This window comes from Rousettus aegyptiacus, unplaced genomic scaffold (genome assembly GCF_014176215.1).
Source record: "Rousettus aegyptiacus isolate mRouAeg1 unplaced genomic scaffold, mRouAeg1.p scaffold_m13_p_4, whole genome shotgun sequence".
Taxonomy (NCBI): Eukaryota; Metazoa; Chordata; class Mammalia; order Chiroptera; family Pteropodidae; genus Rousettus; species Rousettus aegyptiacus.
In genome coordinates, this window is record NW_023416307.1 from 42,929,453 (window position 1) to 42,947,079 (window position 17,627).

Sequence of the window (17,627 nt, forward strand, 5' to 3'; positions counted from 1 at the left end):
AGTTCTGGTCTATGGTCGGTGCCTCACACATTGTACACCTGAAGGAAACACTTGTTGGGGTGTGAGGGAGTTAATGAGGTCAAGGCAGCCTCACCTTCTTCTGCTTTCTTCCTTAGAGTTATCTTTAGAACCTTCTGGGTCTGACTGAGGGTGGAGGAGAAAGGGGATTAGCAGAGGAGCTGCCAGCAGTTGTAAGGTGGGTGGGACAGTGCTGGCAGGAGTGAGAGGAGGAGAGAAAAAGCAGAGAACAGGCCCTAAGCATGAGGAAGGAGGTAAGTAAAACTTTGGCTGGTTAGGCCATGGAACGATAGGAGTGAAACCAGATCTAGACGTCAAACCAGTAACCTTTGTGGGATAGGAGGGCGGTCAGGAAGCAGAACACACAGGTTACAGTAGTGTGATGCATTAAATAGGCACTGTATAAAAACTGTAAGGAAGCACATGAGTATTTAGGTGGCTCAGGGACAGAGGGATGCAAAAGGACCCTGTGATCAGCTGAATGTGTAACTCTGACATGGCGATATGAGTTAGTATTAGCCACTTAATAGAAAAATCTACAGTCTGTACAGCTCTATTATTGTTTATTTCTCATGCTTCTCGTGATTACACCTGCAATCCAGGGCTATCCTACCCAGTTACCTCATCTATCAAAAGCTCAGGCACAACCTTCAGAAGAAAATTTAAAGAAAAGATTTGAGCAGCTATAGTGGATGACCAAAGCCCTGTACTGGGACATGGGCAAGTCCCTGTGGTCTCATACACAACCCAGTTAGACTTCAGTGAGTCGGAGTTAGCTGGGACCCCCAGAGCTGGTCTAAATCAAGTTCTTCAGTGAGTTTTGAGGGGATTCAGGAGATGCTTACACAAATAAAAAGTAGGAAGTACAGACAAGCCTTGCAAACACTAAAAGGTTAACGAGCATCTTGTCTCTCTGGGGCTGTATGGTTTCCTGTTAGCCTCACCCCAGACTTCTTCCTGTGTTCTTTGTATGCCAGCTTCCGCTCCTTCTGCAGGCCCCCCACAGCCCCATCGTTTGATCTTGTGGTTGGCATTTGCTTTTCATGGTGTCCCCGTTACCTTTCCCTCAAGCTCTAGGGTCCACCACCAGCTCACTGTAGTCTTTCTGAAAGTGTCTGGTCTAGCTCCTTTATTTGTGTGAGTTGCTTTTAAATCAAAATTTTACCATTCGTCCATCAGGGGAGGCCCAAGAGTGTGAGCAGGTGGGGAGGTGGCAGGTTGGGCAAGTCGAATGACTTACCTATTTGGGTAGCATTGGAGGTCTGCAAACCATCTTCCAAAGGATTTTAAAAGCATTCATAAAACCCCACATTCCCTCATTAGTCTGTAGCTTACTGTGGCTGGAGTATAGGGTTCATGGGGTGGATGGCAAAGGGGGTTGGTCAGCTACTAAAGGGCCTGAGACTTGGGTCCATAGCGTCATGCCTGGGTCACAGGGCCACAGAAATCCATTAAATCTGTTTAAGCAGATTACTTGGTGAATTATCCATCTCTCACTGAAGGTTAGGCTTGGAGTAAAAGGAGGGAGATGGGAGGCTGGCTAGAGAGAGAAGGAGTATGGCAGGTGGGTCAGCAGCCCGAGTCCCCATACCCCGAGAGCACCTTGCTCCTGCTCCCTCAGGAAGGCTCCTTACTGGCAGACTTCCAGGTGGCCACCAGCTCAGTTGCATTTGCAGGCAGAGATCTCTTCCTGGCCTGGCTCACTCAGCCCACAGCAACTTTGGCTCCTAGTGTTTTGTTGGCATTAATTATACACAGCAGCAAAGTGCTCAAGCGCTGCAAGCAACTTTTAATTTTTCCACATCACCTGATGCCTTTGTTGTTTGCTCTGTTCTGCCCGGAATCTTTGTAAGAATTTGACGCTTTTATCCCCTCAAAGGGCTCACTTCAGCTTGTTTCATCTGACTTAGTTCCTATCAGCATCTGCACTATCACAGGATGATGCTTATTTGTCTCAGGGTCTCCTTCTTCCAGACATTGTCCTTGTGTATTACTACTTCTTCTCTGTTCCTCAGTGGATTTCTCACTAGTTTTCCTCCTTATCAGTTCTTATTCATTCACCCCACTCCCCAAGCTTGATCAGGGGAGATCATTTTATCAACATGGATGTTATTTTAGACTTAGGCTGAGCTAAGTATGAGCATGAAATGTGAAAACCAGACTCCTTGAAGGCCACACTATTTCCACTGGAAGTGTTACACATGAGAAATTTGGAAACTCTTTGACCCAGAAATTTGACTTCTAAGACTGTGTTTAAGAAAATAACCATGGATTTCCCCCAGAGATTAAATTGTACAAAGCACTATTTGTAATTAGTGAAAAAAGTTGGAGATGACTTAAATGTTACATCATCTCCAATGTTCAGCCTTTGGAGGGTGAGTTACAATTTATGGTACAGTCACATGACTTGCTTGGCTTTATTATATCTGTGTAAAAAATTTAGATAATAAAATAAAATCAGGAAGGCTGTATTATCTGTAGTTATCTTGGGTGGAGAAAAATGGGTAACCTTTGTCCTTTTGACTTAATTATATTTTCTAAAATTGCTAGATTGGACAGACATAAATTTCTTTGGCACTAGGAAAAACAACAATTACTTTAAACAAATGCTACCCACCCAGACAGCTGTAATAATATGTGGGTTAAAAATTTAGGTTCAGTTAAGAATGCTCCCAAAGTAAATTAGAAATTGAATTCACACTTGTAACATTATAAACAATATACTATAGGTCAAAGGGAGACTGGGTGCAAGTTTGATGTATTTGTTGATTGTAAGCAGTTGTCCACAGCCTTATATAGACACAAGATTTGGGGCCAGAACTGTAATCTTCTTACTCTTGCTTTAAAAAAAATTTTTTTTTTTCCAATGATAGCAAGTAAGTAGCACCAAGATTCAGTAACTGTAGTAGTTTGCTTTGTAAAATCTACATTTCATGCTGAAATTGCTGAGCTCCAGAAGGGGTAGGTCGAGGTGAATAGATGGCCAATTTGAGCCCCGGGAAGGTGACTGGCTCCTTCAGGTGAGGCTGAAGTTCTGGAAGGGCTCTGAACCACAGCTGGGAGTAGGAGGAGCAAAGGTGCTTACTCTTTTGCACGTATTAACATATATGACTTTGCTTTGCTTTTTTTTTTTTTTTTTTTTTTTTTTCAGCAGGCAGAGTCGAGCCAACTGTGCAGAGTTGTGCAGCCAGCAGCCCGGAGAGAAGCAGCGGAGTCATGGAGCCCAGTTGAAGTGAATTGACCTTCCTGAACCTGCCCCAGCCCTGGTGCCAGGTCTCTGTCCCTATACTGAGGTAAGGCTCCTTGAGTTCCAGCTTGGGGATAGAGGGCAGAATGCTTCCTGTTGGGTTGGTGTGTCTGTGTGTAAACTTCCTCCTCTAAGGCTCAGGAAAGAATGAACAGTTGTTCCTTGTTCAGTCAAACCATCTGCTTCCACCTGAGCTCACTGGGAGGCAAGGTCTTATGGTGGCCAAAGAGGCTTTAATTTTTCAAAGCAGGTTTTTTTTTTGGAATTGTAACAGGAAAATGTGTTTTTTCAATTGCTGGTGAAATTTGAACTCCAAAGGTTGAAAATTTATTCCCTAGGTAGGACTGCACCTGATTTAGGCAAATGCTTAATTTAGGTGCACCTGTTCTGTTCTGCAAGGAAAGTCAGGCTCTTAGGAGACTCTCCCTCCCTCCCTCTCTACCTTCCCTCTTTCCCTCCTTCCCTTCTTCCCTCCTCCCAACCCAAGGGAACACAGTGACAGAACTTATGTGGGGGAGGTTATTGCCAAACATTCCACTGAGCTCACCAAAAAAAATGACTTTAATTACCATGATACATCCTGATTATAACGGTAATAGGTGCACACAGAACACTGGAGAAACTGCTGATGCGGAAGAAAACACTCCTGAAATCCTACCACAGTTAACAACCCTCCAGGTAGTTTTCATTAGGGTTACTCTTTAAGCCCCCACAGTGTGGAAATAAAGTGGCAAGACAGAAAGAACACTCATTTAGGAGCCAGGAATGCTGGCTTTTAGTCTGGAGGCTCTCCAGAGCAGATTTTTAAATATTCAGGAATTTTGCCAACTGGAAGCTTGAAATTGACCATAGTTGGAAAATTTACACCACAGACATTAGCAGGTGCCACAAACCAGGGCTGTTTTATTTTGGAGATTCAGATTACTAGCACATCCCTTGTTCCACCGACAGTCTGGGAGGCATGGGCAAGTCACTTCTGTACGTCCCTCTGCTTCCTCTCCTGTGAACAGTAGGTGCTCAATAAGCATTTATTGAATGAATGAATGACTGAGATTTGTGCTTATCATCCCATATGACAGTTGTGCGGGTCCTGTAAAGCAGTGAAAATGAAATGTTTTGCCTACTGTGAGGCTTCCTGCCTATGGAGGAGGGGATTTAGTTGATTGGTAAACCTTTGGTTTATTGATGGAAAGAAGTCACTGGCATTCTCCCATTTGGCTCTTGCTCCTCGGAGGAGTCTGTGAATTACTGACAGCCTTTCATAAGGGCAGATGAAAACTCTCCATTTACTGACCAACATCTGGGGCAAATTTCCGTTCTGGAAAAATCAAGAAGTCTGTCAGAGAAGTGTGAAAAGGAAGTCCTGGCACTGCTGGTTGTGAGAACCAGGACTGAAATCAGAGCTTTTGACTCATAAGCAATAATGGAGGGATTAGACGGGGGAGGGCGACACTTCCTGCCGAACCTGAAATTTAAACAACAGCTTCTTTCTTTAAGGCCTTGCTGTCTGCAGATTAGAGCTAATCGAATTAGTATGATGGAAACCCCATCTCTGCCCCTTTCTCTTTCTGACCTTTTGGTTCCTTCTGCTCACTTCCTTCTTGTATCCTGAAGGAGGGGATGAGAGAAGGTGAGATATCAGGTAGGCACCAGTTTACTCTGTAGAATTGTAGTTTAGAAAATTAAAAAGGAGGAAAGGACTGTAGAAGCCATCCGGCCCCACACCCTCATTTTAAGAAGAAAGGTCATCTAGTTGGTGATTTTTGTGCCTGAGGTGGAGGGAAGTGCTCCTGGGGAGGCAGTAAACCAGGCTGGGGAAATGGGGATTGGGCACTGCCCCAAGGCCATCCAATCATTGAGTCCTTGCATGGTGGATGGTCTCTGGGTGCCAGCTCTGGTCCTACCCGTCTCAGTCGCTGCCCTACCTCTGCTTCTATAGCAACAATGCACTTCATGAGGTGCCCCTCTGGTGAGCTTGCAATTAAGCCCCCTTCCTCATCAGGCGCTTGGTTTTCCAGGTCAGGTGTATATATGAGGAAGGGGAGGGTATTGATTGAGCACAAGATGGCTCCACGTTCTATACTTTGTGCTCTGGCTGCATAATTTTATTTAATTCTGCAAGGACTTAACAAGGTAGATATTTCTATCCCCCTGTGGCAGAAGTAGAAATTGAGTCTTGCTGAGGTAAAGAGACTTGCCCAAGATTTCACAGCTCTTAAGCAATAGAAATGTAAACTAAGCTGACTGTGACCTCTACAGCTTCTCAAGGTTAGTGAATGCCTTTATACCACAAGTATTCACCCACCTGGTGGGGGTTCCCAAATCCATTTCCAACAAGCAGGGTACCTTCTCTCAGGCAACATCATTCCATCTCTAAAGCTGTGGAAACAGCTGCAGGTCAAAGTGCTTGGAGCTTTACAAAGGGCCACACTGTTCATTTCAATTCCAACGGCTCTTCCCTATATGGTAACACAGCATTAGAGCTGGGAACATCTAGAGTTTTTTTAGTGTATTTCCTCATTCATGTGATGTCACAGAAGTGGTTCCAGGTCCCTCAGCCAGTTCGAAGCAGGGGCCTTCTCAGCCTGTCGGCTCTGAGTGCTCTCTCCAGGGGAACATACTGAGGTGGATCTGGCATTCCTCTGTGTTGGGACAGAGATTATTCCTCTGGCAAGAGAGATTTAATTCAATTCCATAGATATTTACTAAAAGCCTACTATGTGCCCACCCAAATATCCTGGCCTATTTGGGCAGGAGATTCCGGCTTAGCCTTGGTCATACAGGTGTGACAAGGGGAGGAGTTCCTTACATCAAGACTGTATACGACATACATCATCCTGTGACTACTCATTTCCAGCCTTTCTGGCAAGAATTCTAAAGGGGGAATTTATGTCTCAAATTGTTCTGTGTCTCAGGGTTCTCAGACCTCTGAAAACAGTTTTAAGTGCTTAACCTGCTAACTGGGAAATAAAGCAGCAAATGGTGGGTCAGGGATAGGGCTGAGGGGAGGGAGCACAGGAAACCATTTGGGTAGGCACTGCTAAGGTGGATAGGTGTCTTTGCCAGTGGAACTAGAGCTGATGGGGTGGGGTGGGTAGGGAGCTGAGTGTACAGTTTTTTTTTTTTTTTTTTTTTGACAATATTAAGAATCACTTGATTAACTTCAGAAGGAGAAAAATCTTTCAACAGGGCACTCAGAATGTGAATCAGGGCTGAAAGAATTCCTTGGAAAGCTTGTCGGTTGGCCTCCATATCTTACATCTGAGGAAATAGAGGCCCAGAAAGGGGAGGGACCATGTCTGTGACACAGGTGAAACTGGAAGGACCATGGCTAAGACATTCTGCTCTCCTGAATGTCTGGTTAGGGTCCTTTACACCAAGCCATTCTGGCTGCACAGAGAAGAATGTTCTGGGGAGCCGATACAACCTATTTCTTACTTTGGCTTGTCTGGCCCAGAAGGTGTGATGGGCTGGGTTAGGCTGTTGGAGGAATATGTGGCAGTGGCAACCCAGAAAGGGGAGGATGTCTTCTCAACGATACCAGAGCTCCCTGGCTTCTCAGTGATGCCAGCCCTATCACCCTCCTTTCAGATCCTTCCTAGAGGACTTGCTTAGGCCAGGGGGCTCTCACTTAAGGCTTCATGCTGGTCATTTGCCATTGCAGGAAGGGATCACAGTGCCCCAGCCTTGAAGACAGTTCACCTGGGTTTGAGCCTGGCTTGATCCAGTTTCCTCATCTGTCAAATGGGCTGAATAATACCTATGCACTAGAAAAACTAATACTATAACAGTTATATAGAGCTTATATACCAGGTACAAAGTAGTTTATGTTAACTGATTTGGTCCCCAAAATAATACTGAGTTAAGTAGTAATAATATCTCCATTGTATAAAGGAGGAAACGGAAGCACAGAGAGGTGTCACAGCTCATAAATTGGGATTTGAACCCAGACGGTCTGATAGTTGTTATGCTATACTACCTCTGCGCTAGGGCCAATGGAACCGTGTGGTGTGCAGCTTGCTGTGTGAACCTGAAGGGGCTAAGGCTCTCCCCTCTGGAGCAAGTGGGAGGCGGGGGAGGGCTTGCCATGAGTGCTCTCTGGGCATCAGCATGTTGTGATGTTGAGATGGGAACCAGGGTAGGTGGGAGTGCTTTCCCAGGGAAATCAGGTGTTCCTTGGAGGCCTGCCCTGGGCATGGGTTGTCCAGGTATGAGTGGGACTCCGGCTGTGAAGACACAGTTCTGAGCCTGCAGTGCACTCAGGACTGGCTCACACACACTGTGGGAAGAGATCGGAGGAGGAGGATGTGGAAGCCCGGACCTCGGGCCACAGCACATGACTGCACTGGCCCCCAGACTCTCAACACCTGCCTATGCAGTAGCAGTAGTAACTTTCACCTTGCACTGATCCCATGGGGACTGAGACTAAGCTCAGAGCCACAGCTTATACGGCCAAATCATCTTTTTTATTGTTTGTTTTTGAGTGTGCTTATTACTCAGCGGAATACAGTATGCCATCATGGTGGTTTTGATTATTATACAGATTTTTAAAAACGACTTTATTTAGGTTCAATTAATATTCCACGACATTAACTTACTTTAAGTGTAAATTCAGCGATTTTTTAGTAAGTTTACTGAGTTGTGCAGCCATCACCACAATTCAATTTTAGAACATGTTAATCATCGGTGGGGTCATCCTTTCATGGAAAAGGCAAGAAAATTATCTTTTTAAAAAAATAATTCCATAATTTTTTATTTTTGGAATTAGTTCTGTACTCCCGGCAGGAGGATCTCATTAATTAATTCAGTTAGAATTTAATGAGAGCCTGCTGGAGCCCACAGCTGGGCTAGGTGCAAAAGAGAATAAAGAGCTTCCCTGTGGCTAACAAACTTCCTACTGGTGATACTGTTCAATGTAACCTACCTGCATGTCTGGGTCTCCTGGCAGCTGCCACACAGGCATTTGTTTTCTACCCTGTGGCTCTTAATTGAGGTCCAGGCAAGGGCCTTGCTTTTGCAATACAGGTGTAACTTGTTTTATTGCGCTTTACATATGTTGTGTTTTTTTACAAATTGAAGGCAAAACCCTCACTCGATTTATTGCAGTAATCAGGAACTCAGCCTGCAATATTTCTGAGGTATGCTTGTAATGGTATTGCAACAGAATTATTGGCTGAGAAAAAAAGAAAATGTTTTCTCCAACATCTGCAAACGGCTCTAGGCTTTGGTAAGCCTGGATGCGGGATCTGGGAAGAGAAGAAAGTAGGTGTGCTGTTTACAGTGCAAAGATTTGACAGGTGAAATTGGAGTGAGGGGAGGGAATGTGTTGAAGGAAGAAAATAGTATGAGCCAAATTGGGGCGTCAGGCAAGGGTGAATATTAGGGGTAGTGGTGCATTAGTTGGCTTACAGCTTAGATACACATTTGCCTATGGTGGGGTGTTGCTTGGAGGCTTGGGAGTGAGGAGGGTGAGCAGTCTTGTATGTTCATCGAGGAATTTAAACTTAATGGAGCAAATATGGAAGACACCATTTTAAGTCTCTGAGGATGGACGTGATTATTCAGAGCTGGACTTGGGGAAGTCATCTATCTGTGTGAGGAGGTAGAGGGAAGCAGGCATGGGACAGGAGGCTATTGTGGGGGTGCTGATATTAGGCAATGTGGTCCCGACCTGGGAAGGGGTGGTGGAGCAAGGAAAGAAGATATGGGTGGGAGAGAAGATTCTGCCAGGCAAGGGGAAAAAAATCTTCTCTCTGTCCTGACCTTTTCTCCTAAGGTCCATACCTGCTTTGCCCGGCTGCCTGTTGCACTTTGACCAACTCCTCAAGCTCAGCCTGTTCAAAACCAGACTCGGCGCCACCCCACCCCGCAACACCGTACTTTCCTGTTGCCTGGCATGCTTTTTTCTCCTTTCCATTTCTCTCCTTGTCCTGCTTCCTTTTGCTGGGATGAAGGAGAGAAGCCAGAAAGAACACTACCTGTGGAAGGCAGTGGTGAGAAATTTCCAGAGAGGGTGGCTGACAGTGCCAAATGCCAAAGAGGTGAGTGAGGATGGGCACTAAAGAAGACCTGGGGTCTCTGGGCTGGTAATAGCTGAGTCCAGTTGCCTCAGGTGCAAAATTTAAGGAGGCACTCACATTCAGGTGCCAGCCCTGTATATGCACAACCCTGAGGGTGAGGGCCTCCTTAATTTTAGGTGACTTTCTTACCTTATTCTAGTTCTGGACTAGATTCTTAGAGAGAACTGGGAGGATACTGGTGACCTTGGAGAAGGCATTAGATTGCAAAGGACTAAAGACTGAGTGTGGAACTGTTTCTTCGGTAGAAAGCCTTCTTAGGGAAGCTTCCTGAAGCTGCATGGGGACACACTTGTTTCCTCTTCCCCACCCCAAGGAAACCTCTCAGGATCTCCACATCTATCTAACATCCTTGGAGCACAGTTTGAAGACCACTGATCAAATCCAAACAATCCCCCAACGTACCATGGAGAATTCTGAGACCTAGAGAAGCATGTGACTTGTCCAGGGTCACACAGGGAGCTGTGACCTTAGAGGTGGTCCTTTGCTTTCCTTTGATTTATTGTCCTTAACTGTGTGTGTGTGTGTGTGTGTGTGTGTGTGTGTGTGTGTATTTTATTGTCTCCGTCTATAAGAATTGGAAACAGAGCTTAATACTCAAGTTCTAATCTGTGTTTGAAGACCGACGTCTAATTCTGAGAAGTCCATTTACTAAGTGCCGGCTACGTACTAAGCATTATTTTATTACTTATAAGAATCTTTCAAAAGTACATGTTATTATCCCATTTTCCTGATGAGGAGACTGAGGCTCAGAGAGAACAGAAGGCTTATTTATATTTGCATAGTTACTAACTGGTGCTGTTAGATCTGAAGCCTGTGTTCTTTGTCCACACACGTTTAAGTCTCATTGACTGAGTGCCGTGATGCCAGGCACTGTCTTTTGTGCTGATATAGTATAAGCAAAGGAGACAAAAGTTTTGCTGAGACCTATCCCACTTGTACCACTGTTTTGTGAGGGGAGATCGGCTTACTCTTCGTAAGGTCTTCTGTCACAGGTGTCTCTGGGCTGCCTGTGGTGGCTGCTTTGTTTTTGGTTGTTGCTGAGATAAAATCCATGGCCCAGTGCAGTGTTCAGCCACCAAGTCATGTGCACTCGTTTCTCTCTGCCCCATCTCTGAACCCTTCCACTGAAATGACCCATAAGCAATATAGGCAGTTTATGATGCCAGGTTTCTCTCCACTTCCCCCAGAAGTAGATCTGATTCAGTTGCGTGATTTAGCCCTGATAAAAGCAAGTTATTCTGGCTCTCTCTGCCCTAAGCCCAGTGAGAATTTGGACCCAATGTTTTCACTTGTCACTTTAGACTGTTTGCCAGAGTTTGTGGAAAAAGACCTGTATTATTAATGTCCTTGCTGGGAACAACTGTGCCCTGCCAGGTTGTCATGTGAGCCCTCTGGAAAGCCCTGAGCTCACGTGGGAAATGTGATCCTATCCTACAGAAACTGCAGGATAGAAGGCAATTTGGAAGAGACCGATTAGGGCATCACCTAGGAATTTACAATAGCACAGTGAGTGTTGTGGAGGGGGTGCTGATTCCATTTTGGTTCTTCAGGGAGACTGGACATTTTCAAAGGTGTTTTTAGTCTGATGGTCCTATCTCACTTAAGATATAATGAGGATATTAATAATCATTTTAGTAATATTTAGAGATCCATTACTCCTTACACTGGATGATGCTATGCTGGCCACTTGAAATAAATTACAGGCATACCTCGGAGATAGTGCAGGTTTGGTTCCAGACCACTGCAATAAGGCAAGTATCTAAGAAAGTGAGTATTGCCATAAAGCAAAGTGCATTAATATAAGGTATGCCTGTAGTTCATTCCTTAGAACTGAGGTTGGTTTGTTATCTTGATTTAATGGGTGAGAAAACAGCATCTGAGAGATTAAGTGAATTACCGAAGGTCATGCAAATAGTAAAGGGTGGAGGTGAGATCCGAACCCAGATCTATCTCGTGTTCTTTTCAGGACATTGTAAGCCACCAGACACAATAATATTTCCCTGGCTCACCTTCAGGTTATTCCTGCAGATTGTCCCAACTCCTCTTTCACCTTCGTCTCTTCCCATCACTCTGTAAACCTTTTCTGGAGCCTGGTATTCCAGGGAGAGTTAGACTAGAGTCCAAAATCAGCCAGGTCAGAGGTTGATGGGGTAGATGGTGGTGCTACAGGCCAGACCAGGGGTGAAGAAAGATGGTCTCTGTCAGCTCCTCTTCACCTCTTCATGCTGCATCAAAGCTTTTTAGTGCCAGAAGCTCAATATTGAGTTTAGAGAAAATAATAGTGTCACTGGTTTGTTTAGAAGAGCATCACCAGTCCCAGTTTTTTGCAGGATAAACAGATAGGAACACTTATGTCTGGAGCAGATAGTCCTATTGAACCTCATTTCTCACCACTATGGCTCTCATCACCTTCCTCTTCACAGCTTCTCACTGTTGTGTGAGTACAATGAGCCCATGTTCATAACTGAGCCTTTGAACTCTTGTTCTTTCTGTTGGGCTTGCCCCTACCCAGAAAACTTGTGTTCATTATTCAAAACCTGGGTCGAACATTACCCTTTCTGACTTCCTTTAGCAGATCTGGTGCCACCCAGCCCTTAGTTCTTAATGCCTTACACGGTTTTCCACCATTAATTTATAGGTCTTTCTCTCCCTCTAAGGCCTTGGAAGCAGGGGTTGGACCCAGCTTATTTTTGTAACACCTGTACGGGGGCGGGGGGCATGTGTGTGAACAAATAAAATGGGCGATCATTAATAGAATGAACTATGTACTGAAGTAAGACTCACACTGGTGGCCCCCTTTAAGTGAAATGCAATGTCGAGACCTCAGAGAAAAAAGTGAAAGGCTAGGGCTGTGGTGCTATTGGTTGATTTGATTAAAAGATGAGACAGGCAACATGTTGACAGCATTATTGCAAATGAGCCCCACAGCAGAGAGAGAGAGAGACAGACACATGCACGCACGCACGCACGCACGCACAGGCTCAGAGGATAAAGTAATGCAAGGCCTTGAAGTTGGAGAGTGAGGCATGGTCTGCCCTGTTCTCCAAGCTTACCTTTCAAACTCTGGTTCCTGCCCTGCCTCCCAGGACAGAAACTTCTTAGGGCAGGGGGGTGGGGCTGGGTCCAGACCTGGAGAAAGAGTAGGGATTGTGGATGGTTCCAAAAGGAAGGGAAGGGGGTGGGCATGCCAGAGAGAAGTAGAAGCAGAAGCAGGACAAAGTCCAAGACAAACTTTCTTTCCTTACAGTGGTGCTGGGGCCATCTTGCTGGCTACAGCTCCTGCCTTATGGCTGCTGCTGAGGATGCAATATGAGCTGGGTCCCAGCATGAATTAGGAGCCAGAACCTGGATATGTAGGTCATTCTGTGCCACTGGGCCTCTGCCCACTTAATTCCGCCTTCCCCTGCTGCTGGCTATTGGCACTTAGGCTTTGGAGATGGTCAGATTTAAATTTAAATCCTGGTCTCAGGTGCTTTAATTGCTAATGGAATAACACTGAGCAAAAATAATAGAGATACTATTTTTCTAGAGTCATTAAGGTCAGAGATGATGAATACTACTGACAGGCTTTGTGATATGTGGCTTATGCCATCTTATTTATTCCTCCGAATGCCCTATAGGTAGATTCTGTTACCTTTTGAACTCATATATCACTGAGGTTAAGTATGTTGCCCAAGGTCACATAGTGGGTAAATGATGAGCTATAATTGAGGCTTAAGTAAAATTTATTAGGAGCTCAGATGAAAAATAATGAGAGAAGACAGATGGAGACAGATTTAAGAAATATTTTGAGTAGAAGTATTAGAACTTTGCTTCCTATTTAGTTTGAGTCAATGCCTTTTAAGGGCTTAGTCTGGGTTGAGTGAGGTACCAGGATGAACAAGTGATCCAAGAGCACTGAGAGTGAGGGATGAGTTGAATGTGAGTTACCAAAGAAGGAAAAGTTGAAGATACCAAGCCTAGGAAGATAGTAAGAGATGAGAGGGTGAGGGAGAGGATTATAATTGCTAACAGATATTGAGTGCTTCTTACTATGTGCAAGGTAATTAACTTGAATTGCTCAGCTCATTTTTTTTCCCCATTATAACTCTAAGAGGTAGATACTGTTGTTTTCTCCCTTTTACAGGTGAGGAAACATACTCAGAACAGTTGAGTACCACAGTGAGAAGTGGTAGAGTCAGATTTAAACCCAGGAGCTCTTGTAGCAGAGTAAACACTTGTGCAACCAATGGAGAGCAACTCAACCAACTCTTCCAGAACCTCCAAAGGTCCCTCAGTGCTCATAACACCCACATTTATACCTCCAGCTGAGACCTTTCTCACAACCTCCATAATTTCCTGTCAGGCTGCCTCTTTAACACCCCATGTGACAGTCTAATCTCAAACTCAGAATACCCAGAACTGAACTCCTGATCTGTTCTTCCTTTATCTTTCTCTTCTCTGTTAAAAGTAGCACCATCCTTCAAGTTGTTTGGGCCCCAAACCTTGGAACCATCTTTGACCCTCTCACGCCTACATCTAATCCATTTGGGCTTGATTTTTGAAGTACATCCACTTTGTACCACCTCCACTGCAACTACCTGGTCCAGGCCACAAGCATCTTTCACCAGGATCACTCCAGTGACTTTCTGATGGTCTGCCTGCTTCTACCTTTGTCCCTTATTCCTATTCCTACAGGGCAGCCTGAGCAATCCTGGCAACATTGAATCAGATAAGGCTGTTGCTCTGCTCTAACGCTTGCAGTGGCTCGCATTTTTACTCAGAGTAAAAGCCAAAGTCCTTATGACCAATAAGGCATTACCCGATCTCCATCCCTTGCCCCATCGTCTCTGTTCCTCTCTGACCCCCTCTTCTCGTACCTTCCTGCCTGCTCCTTTCCTCCCAGCAAGTACACGCCAGTGTACTCCTGCTTCTGGGCTTTGTACAGGCAGGCTCTTACCCCTGTCTCAGGTGCTCTTCCTGAAATATTGCAGGGCTCACTCCTTCACCACCTTTCATTCTTTGCTCACTTGTTCCCTTCTCAATGAGGCCTATTCCGACTGCCATTTTAAAAATAGAAACCCGCCTCAACTCAGTCCTCTTGATCCTCCTCTTCCCATACTTTGCTGCTCTGCTTTGTTTCCCATAGCACTTAGCATCTTCTAAGATACTAAATAATTTACTTATGACAAATCTAGTTTTATGCTTTTTGTGTCTCCTTCTGTTAGACTATAAAGCTCTAAGGGCAGTAGTCTTCCTCTGGTTTATTCGCTGTTGTATCCTAAGCACTAAGGTTTATGCTGAGCACATAGTGGCTAACGATTAAAAAAAAAAGTTGAGTAAATGTAAGGTTTCTGTACAGGTGGCTCGTTAAAAAATTTTAGAAAGATGTGGTCTAGAGCCTGGGGGATACCAGAAGGGACTAACTGCATAGTCACAGGACTCATCTGTGTGTAAAGGGGTACAGAGTGAACAGAGTCCCTGATGAGGCTGGACCCCAGGAATGTGGGTATTTCAGGGCTACAGGAAGCGGATCTCCAGAGGAGACTGAGATGGGGTGCGATGAGGGGAACTAGAGATGCTTGTCAGGCATTAGAAGGAGGGAGTTTGAAGAACTGAGAGGCCTCATTAATGAGTCTTTAGATTTTGCAGTTAGAAATGCAATTTCGGTGGAGTAATGTGGGCTGACCTCAGTTGTTTAAAGAACAAGTGGAAAGTGGGGGAAGTGTTAAAAAACTCAAGAAATTCTGCCACAAGGAAGGAGAGATTAGGTAGTTGAGGTAATGACTCGTTAGAGGGTTTTTTTAGCTGTAAAAAATCTTTTTTCAGGTGTAGGTGGGAGAGCTGGGGTGGGGGAAGTGACAGAGCAAACTGATATCATCTAGACTGGCAAATGGAACAGGGTAAATTAGATCTGGTCCTTGCCAAAGGGTTGCTGCTCAGTCCAAGCGCTTAGCATGGTCCCTGGCACATGGTGGGCCCATAGTACATATTTATCGAAGACAATATAAAATGCTGCAGAATTTAGTGACAGGTCACTGTATTAACAACAATGAAAAAGCAGAATGTCTAATGTAGGGAGATTGCTTTTTGACCCACTGGCTGTTGGCTGGTGTTTCTTCCTTTAGCAACATACTCTTAGCATTTTGAGCAGCCGTATGTTGTTATATTTTGGTTTCCTCATTACTGCACAGTGGTTATGTGTTTACACAGTAAATCTTCAGGTGATTCACTCAGGTGACTAACAGTTTACCCAAGAGTCCTGTATGGATATAATGGATTTGATGACATCTTAGTCTGTTTTGGCTGTGATAACAAAATACCAGACCGGGTAGCTTAAAAACAACAGAAATTTATTTCTTACAATTCTGGAGACTGGAAAGTCTGAGTTTAAGGCACCAGCATGGTGACATTGTGGTGAGGGTCTACTTCTTCGTCCATAGCTGGTACCTTCTTGCTGTGTCCTCACACAGTAAAAGGAGCGTTGGACTCTGTGGCGTCTCTTTCATAAGAGCACTGTCCCATTCATGAGGGCTTCACCCTCATGACCTAATTACCTCTCAAAGACATTACCTGCTAATAACTTTACCTCTGGGAGTTAGTATTTCAACATATGAATTTTGGGGAGGGCATAAACATTCAGACCATAGCACATGGTAAGTCCAGGGAAACAAAAGAATTGGCCAAGGATGGCAGAGAGAGCACTGTCTCTTGCTCGGGGCCTGATGTTGAACAAGCTCTATCTCACACCAAGGTATGCCACCTCCTTAGGAGTTGGATTTAAATGATCTAAGTTTGTTTCCTTTGGATTTAATAAATAGAATAGTGTCAGGAGAAGAGGAAATAAAAAGAAACCATAACTTGCAAAATATATCAAGAACCAAAGTCTTTCTTCTTTCTTTTTTTTTAAAAAAAGATATGCGAAGAATATGGTGGCAAATGACATAAAGTTTGTATATGTTTTGGGAGAAAGCAGAACAATTTGACATTTTATTCTTACCTTCTCTGAAAAGATATAAATTGGCAGACTGCAAAGGAAAGAATAAAAGAAAGAAAAAAATCTCTAATATTTATTAAGTATCCTATATATCTGAAACTTGGGCACACATATACCTTACATCCATCCTCATTATGTAAGGGCTGTTACATCAGTGTTTAATGTAACCTACTGAAGGCCACATTGCCAACAAAGAAGAGGAGGATTGACGCCCGTGGCTAAATAGGGATGAATCTAAGAAATGTAGCTGCTTGAAGTCAGCCATAGTCTCCAGTGCCCAGCAAAGTGTCTTATTCTCAGGAAAATCTTAAGAAATATTTGTTTATTAAAGTGATGGTTAATGATTGATTAAATTACTGAGGTATGAGAAAACTTGCAAATATTTTTGCTGAAGTGCTATGGGAGGTCTTCTGGAGAATGGGAGAAACCTAGGGAGAAAGAAATATTTACGGATTAAAAAGGGATAATTATAAACCATCTGAAATAGGCAATAATTGAGATGACCTACATAAAATGCACAGTACTTGGTAGTACTCAATAAGTAATAATATGATACTTAAAGTGATTATTAATTACCAATAAATAAATATATCCCCCTACTTCTCCTCACCCGGGGCATAATTCTTAGAGTTCCATGACCCAAGACTTTAAATTTGGGGCTCATATTGGATAGTACTGTAGCTTTTCTGTATCCACAATGTCTTACTACATAAGATAATATCTTTCCCAGTTGTGGTCCACCAGCCTCTTTTATGTCAGTTTAGCTGCTCTTTGTAGTGTCTCCACAGTGAAACTTGTATATGGCTACATAGAATCTATATTTTAAGGGCCACCTCAAGTATGCCCTCAAAGGCCAGATGTTTTTATGTGATACTGAAATGTAGAGAAACTTTATTTATGTCAATTATGATGATAATTAACTAAGAACTCTTTGATCAGACAATGAACGTCTTTATATCCTCAATAACTGAGGATTTATATTCTCATAAACAAGATGGAAAATGCAGACTGGATGGTGGTTTAATTGGGTTAAATGTAGCACTTCTATAACTGTTACTAAAGAATGCTAATTTGTGTCAGGAGAGTAGTATCTGTCCTCAGCTCTAACCAGCTTCACAGGCTACAAGAGGGACGGAATGTAGAAGGATAAATGGAAGAGAAAATGTGAATTCCAAATACCAATGCCACAAGGAAGGCAGCTTGGACGTGGGACTGGAGAGCAGAAAGGCTAGTGAGCTTTACTTCAGGAGATGCTCCTCTAAGTCATTAGCATGAGGCTGCTAAAAACTAACCAGAAACTCAGTGT

At 44.0% G+C, this 17,627-nt stretch overlaps 1 protein-coding gene across 7 annotated transcripts in view; it reads left to right on the plus strand.

The window, feature by feature from the left end:
* The window catches only part of ST6GAL1 (ST6 beta-galactoside alpha-2,6-sialyltransferase 1), a 109,054-nt gene that overhangs the window by 20,409 nt on the left and 71,018 nt on the right, over positions 1–17,627 (plus strand). For all 7 annotated transcript variants that reach the window (XM_016136280.2, XM_036218495.1, XM_016136271.2 and 4 more), the window contains exon 2: positions 3,170–3,311. The gene's annotated coding sequence lies outside the window, so the exon portion shown is untranslated. The remainder of the gene's footprint in view (positions 1–3,169; positions 3,312–17,627) is intronic.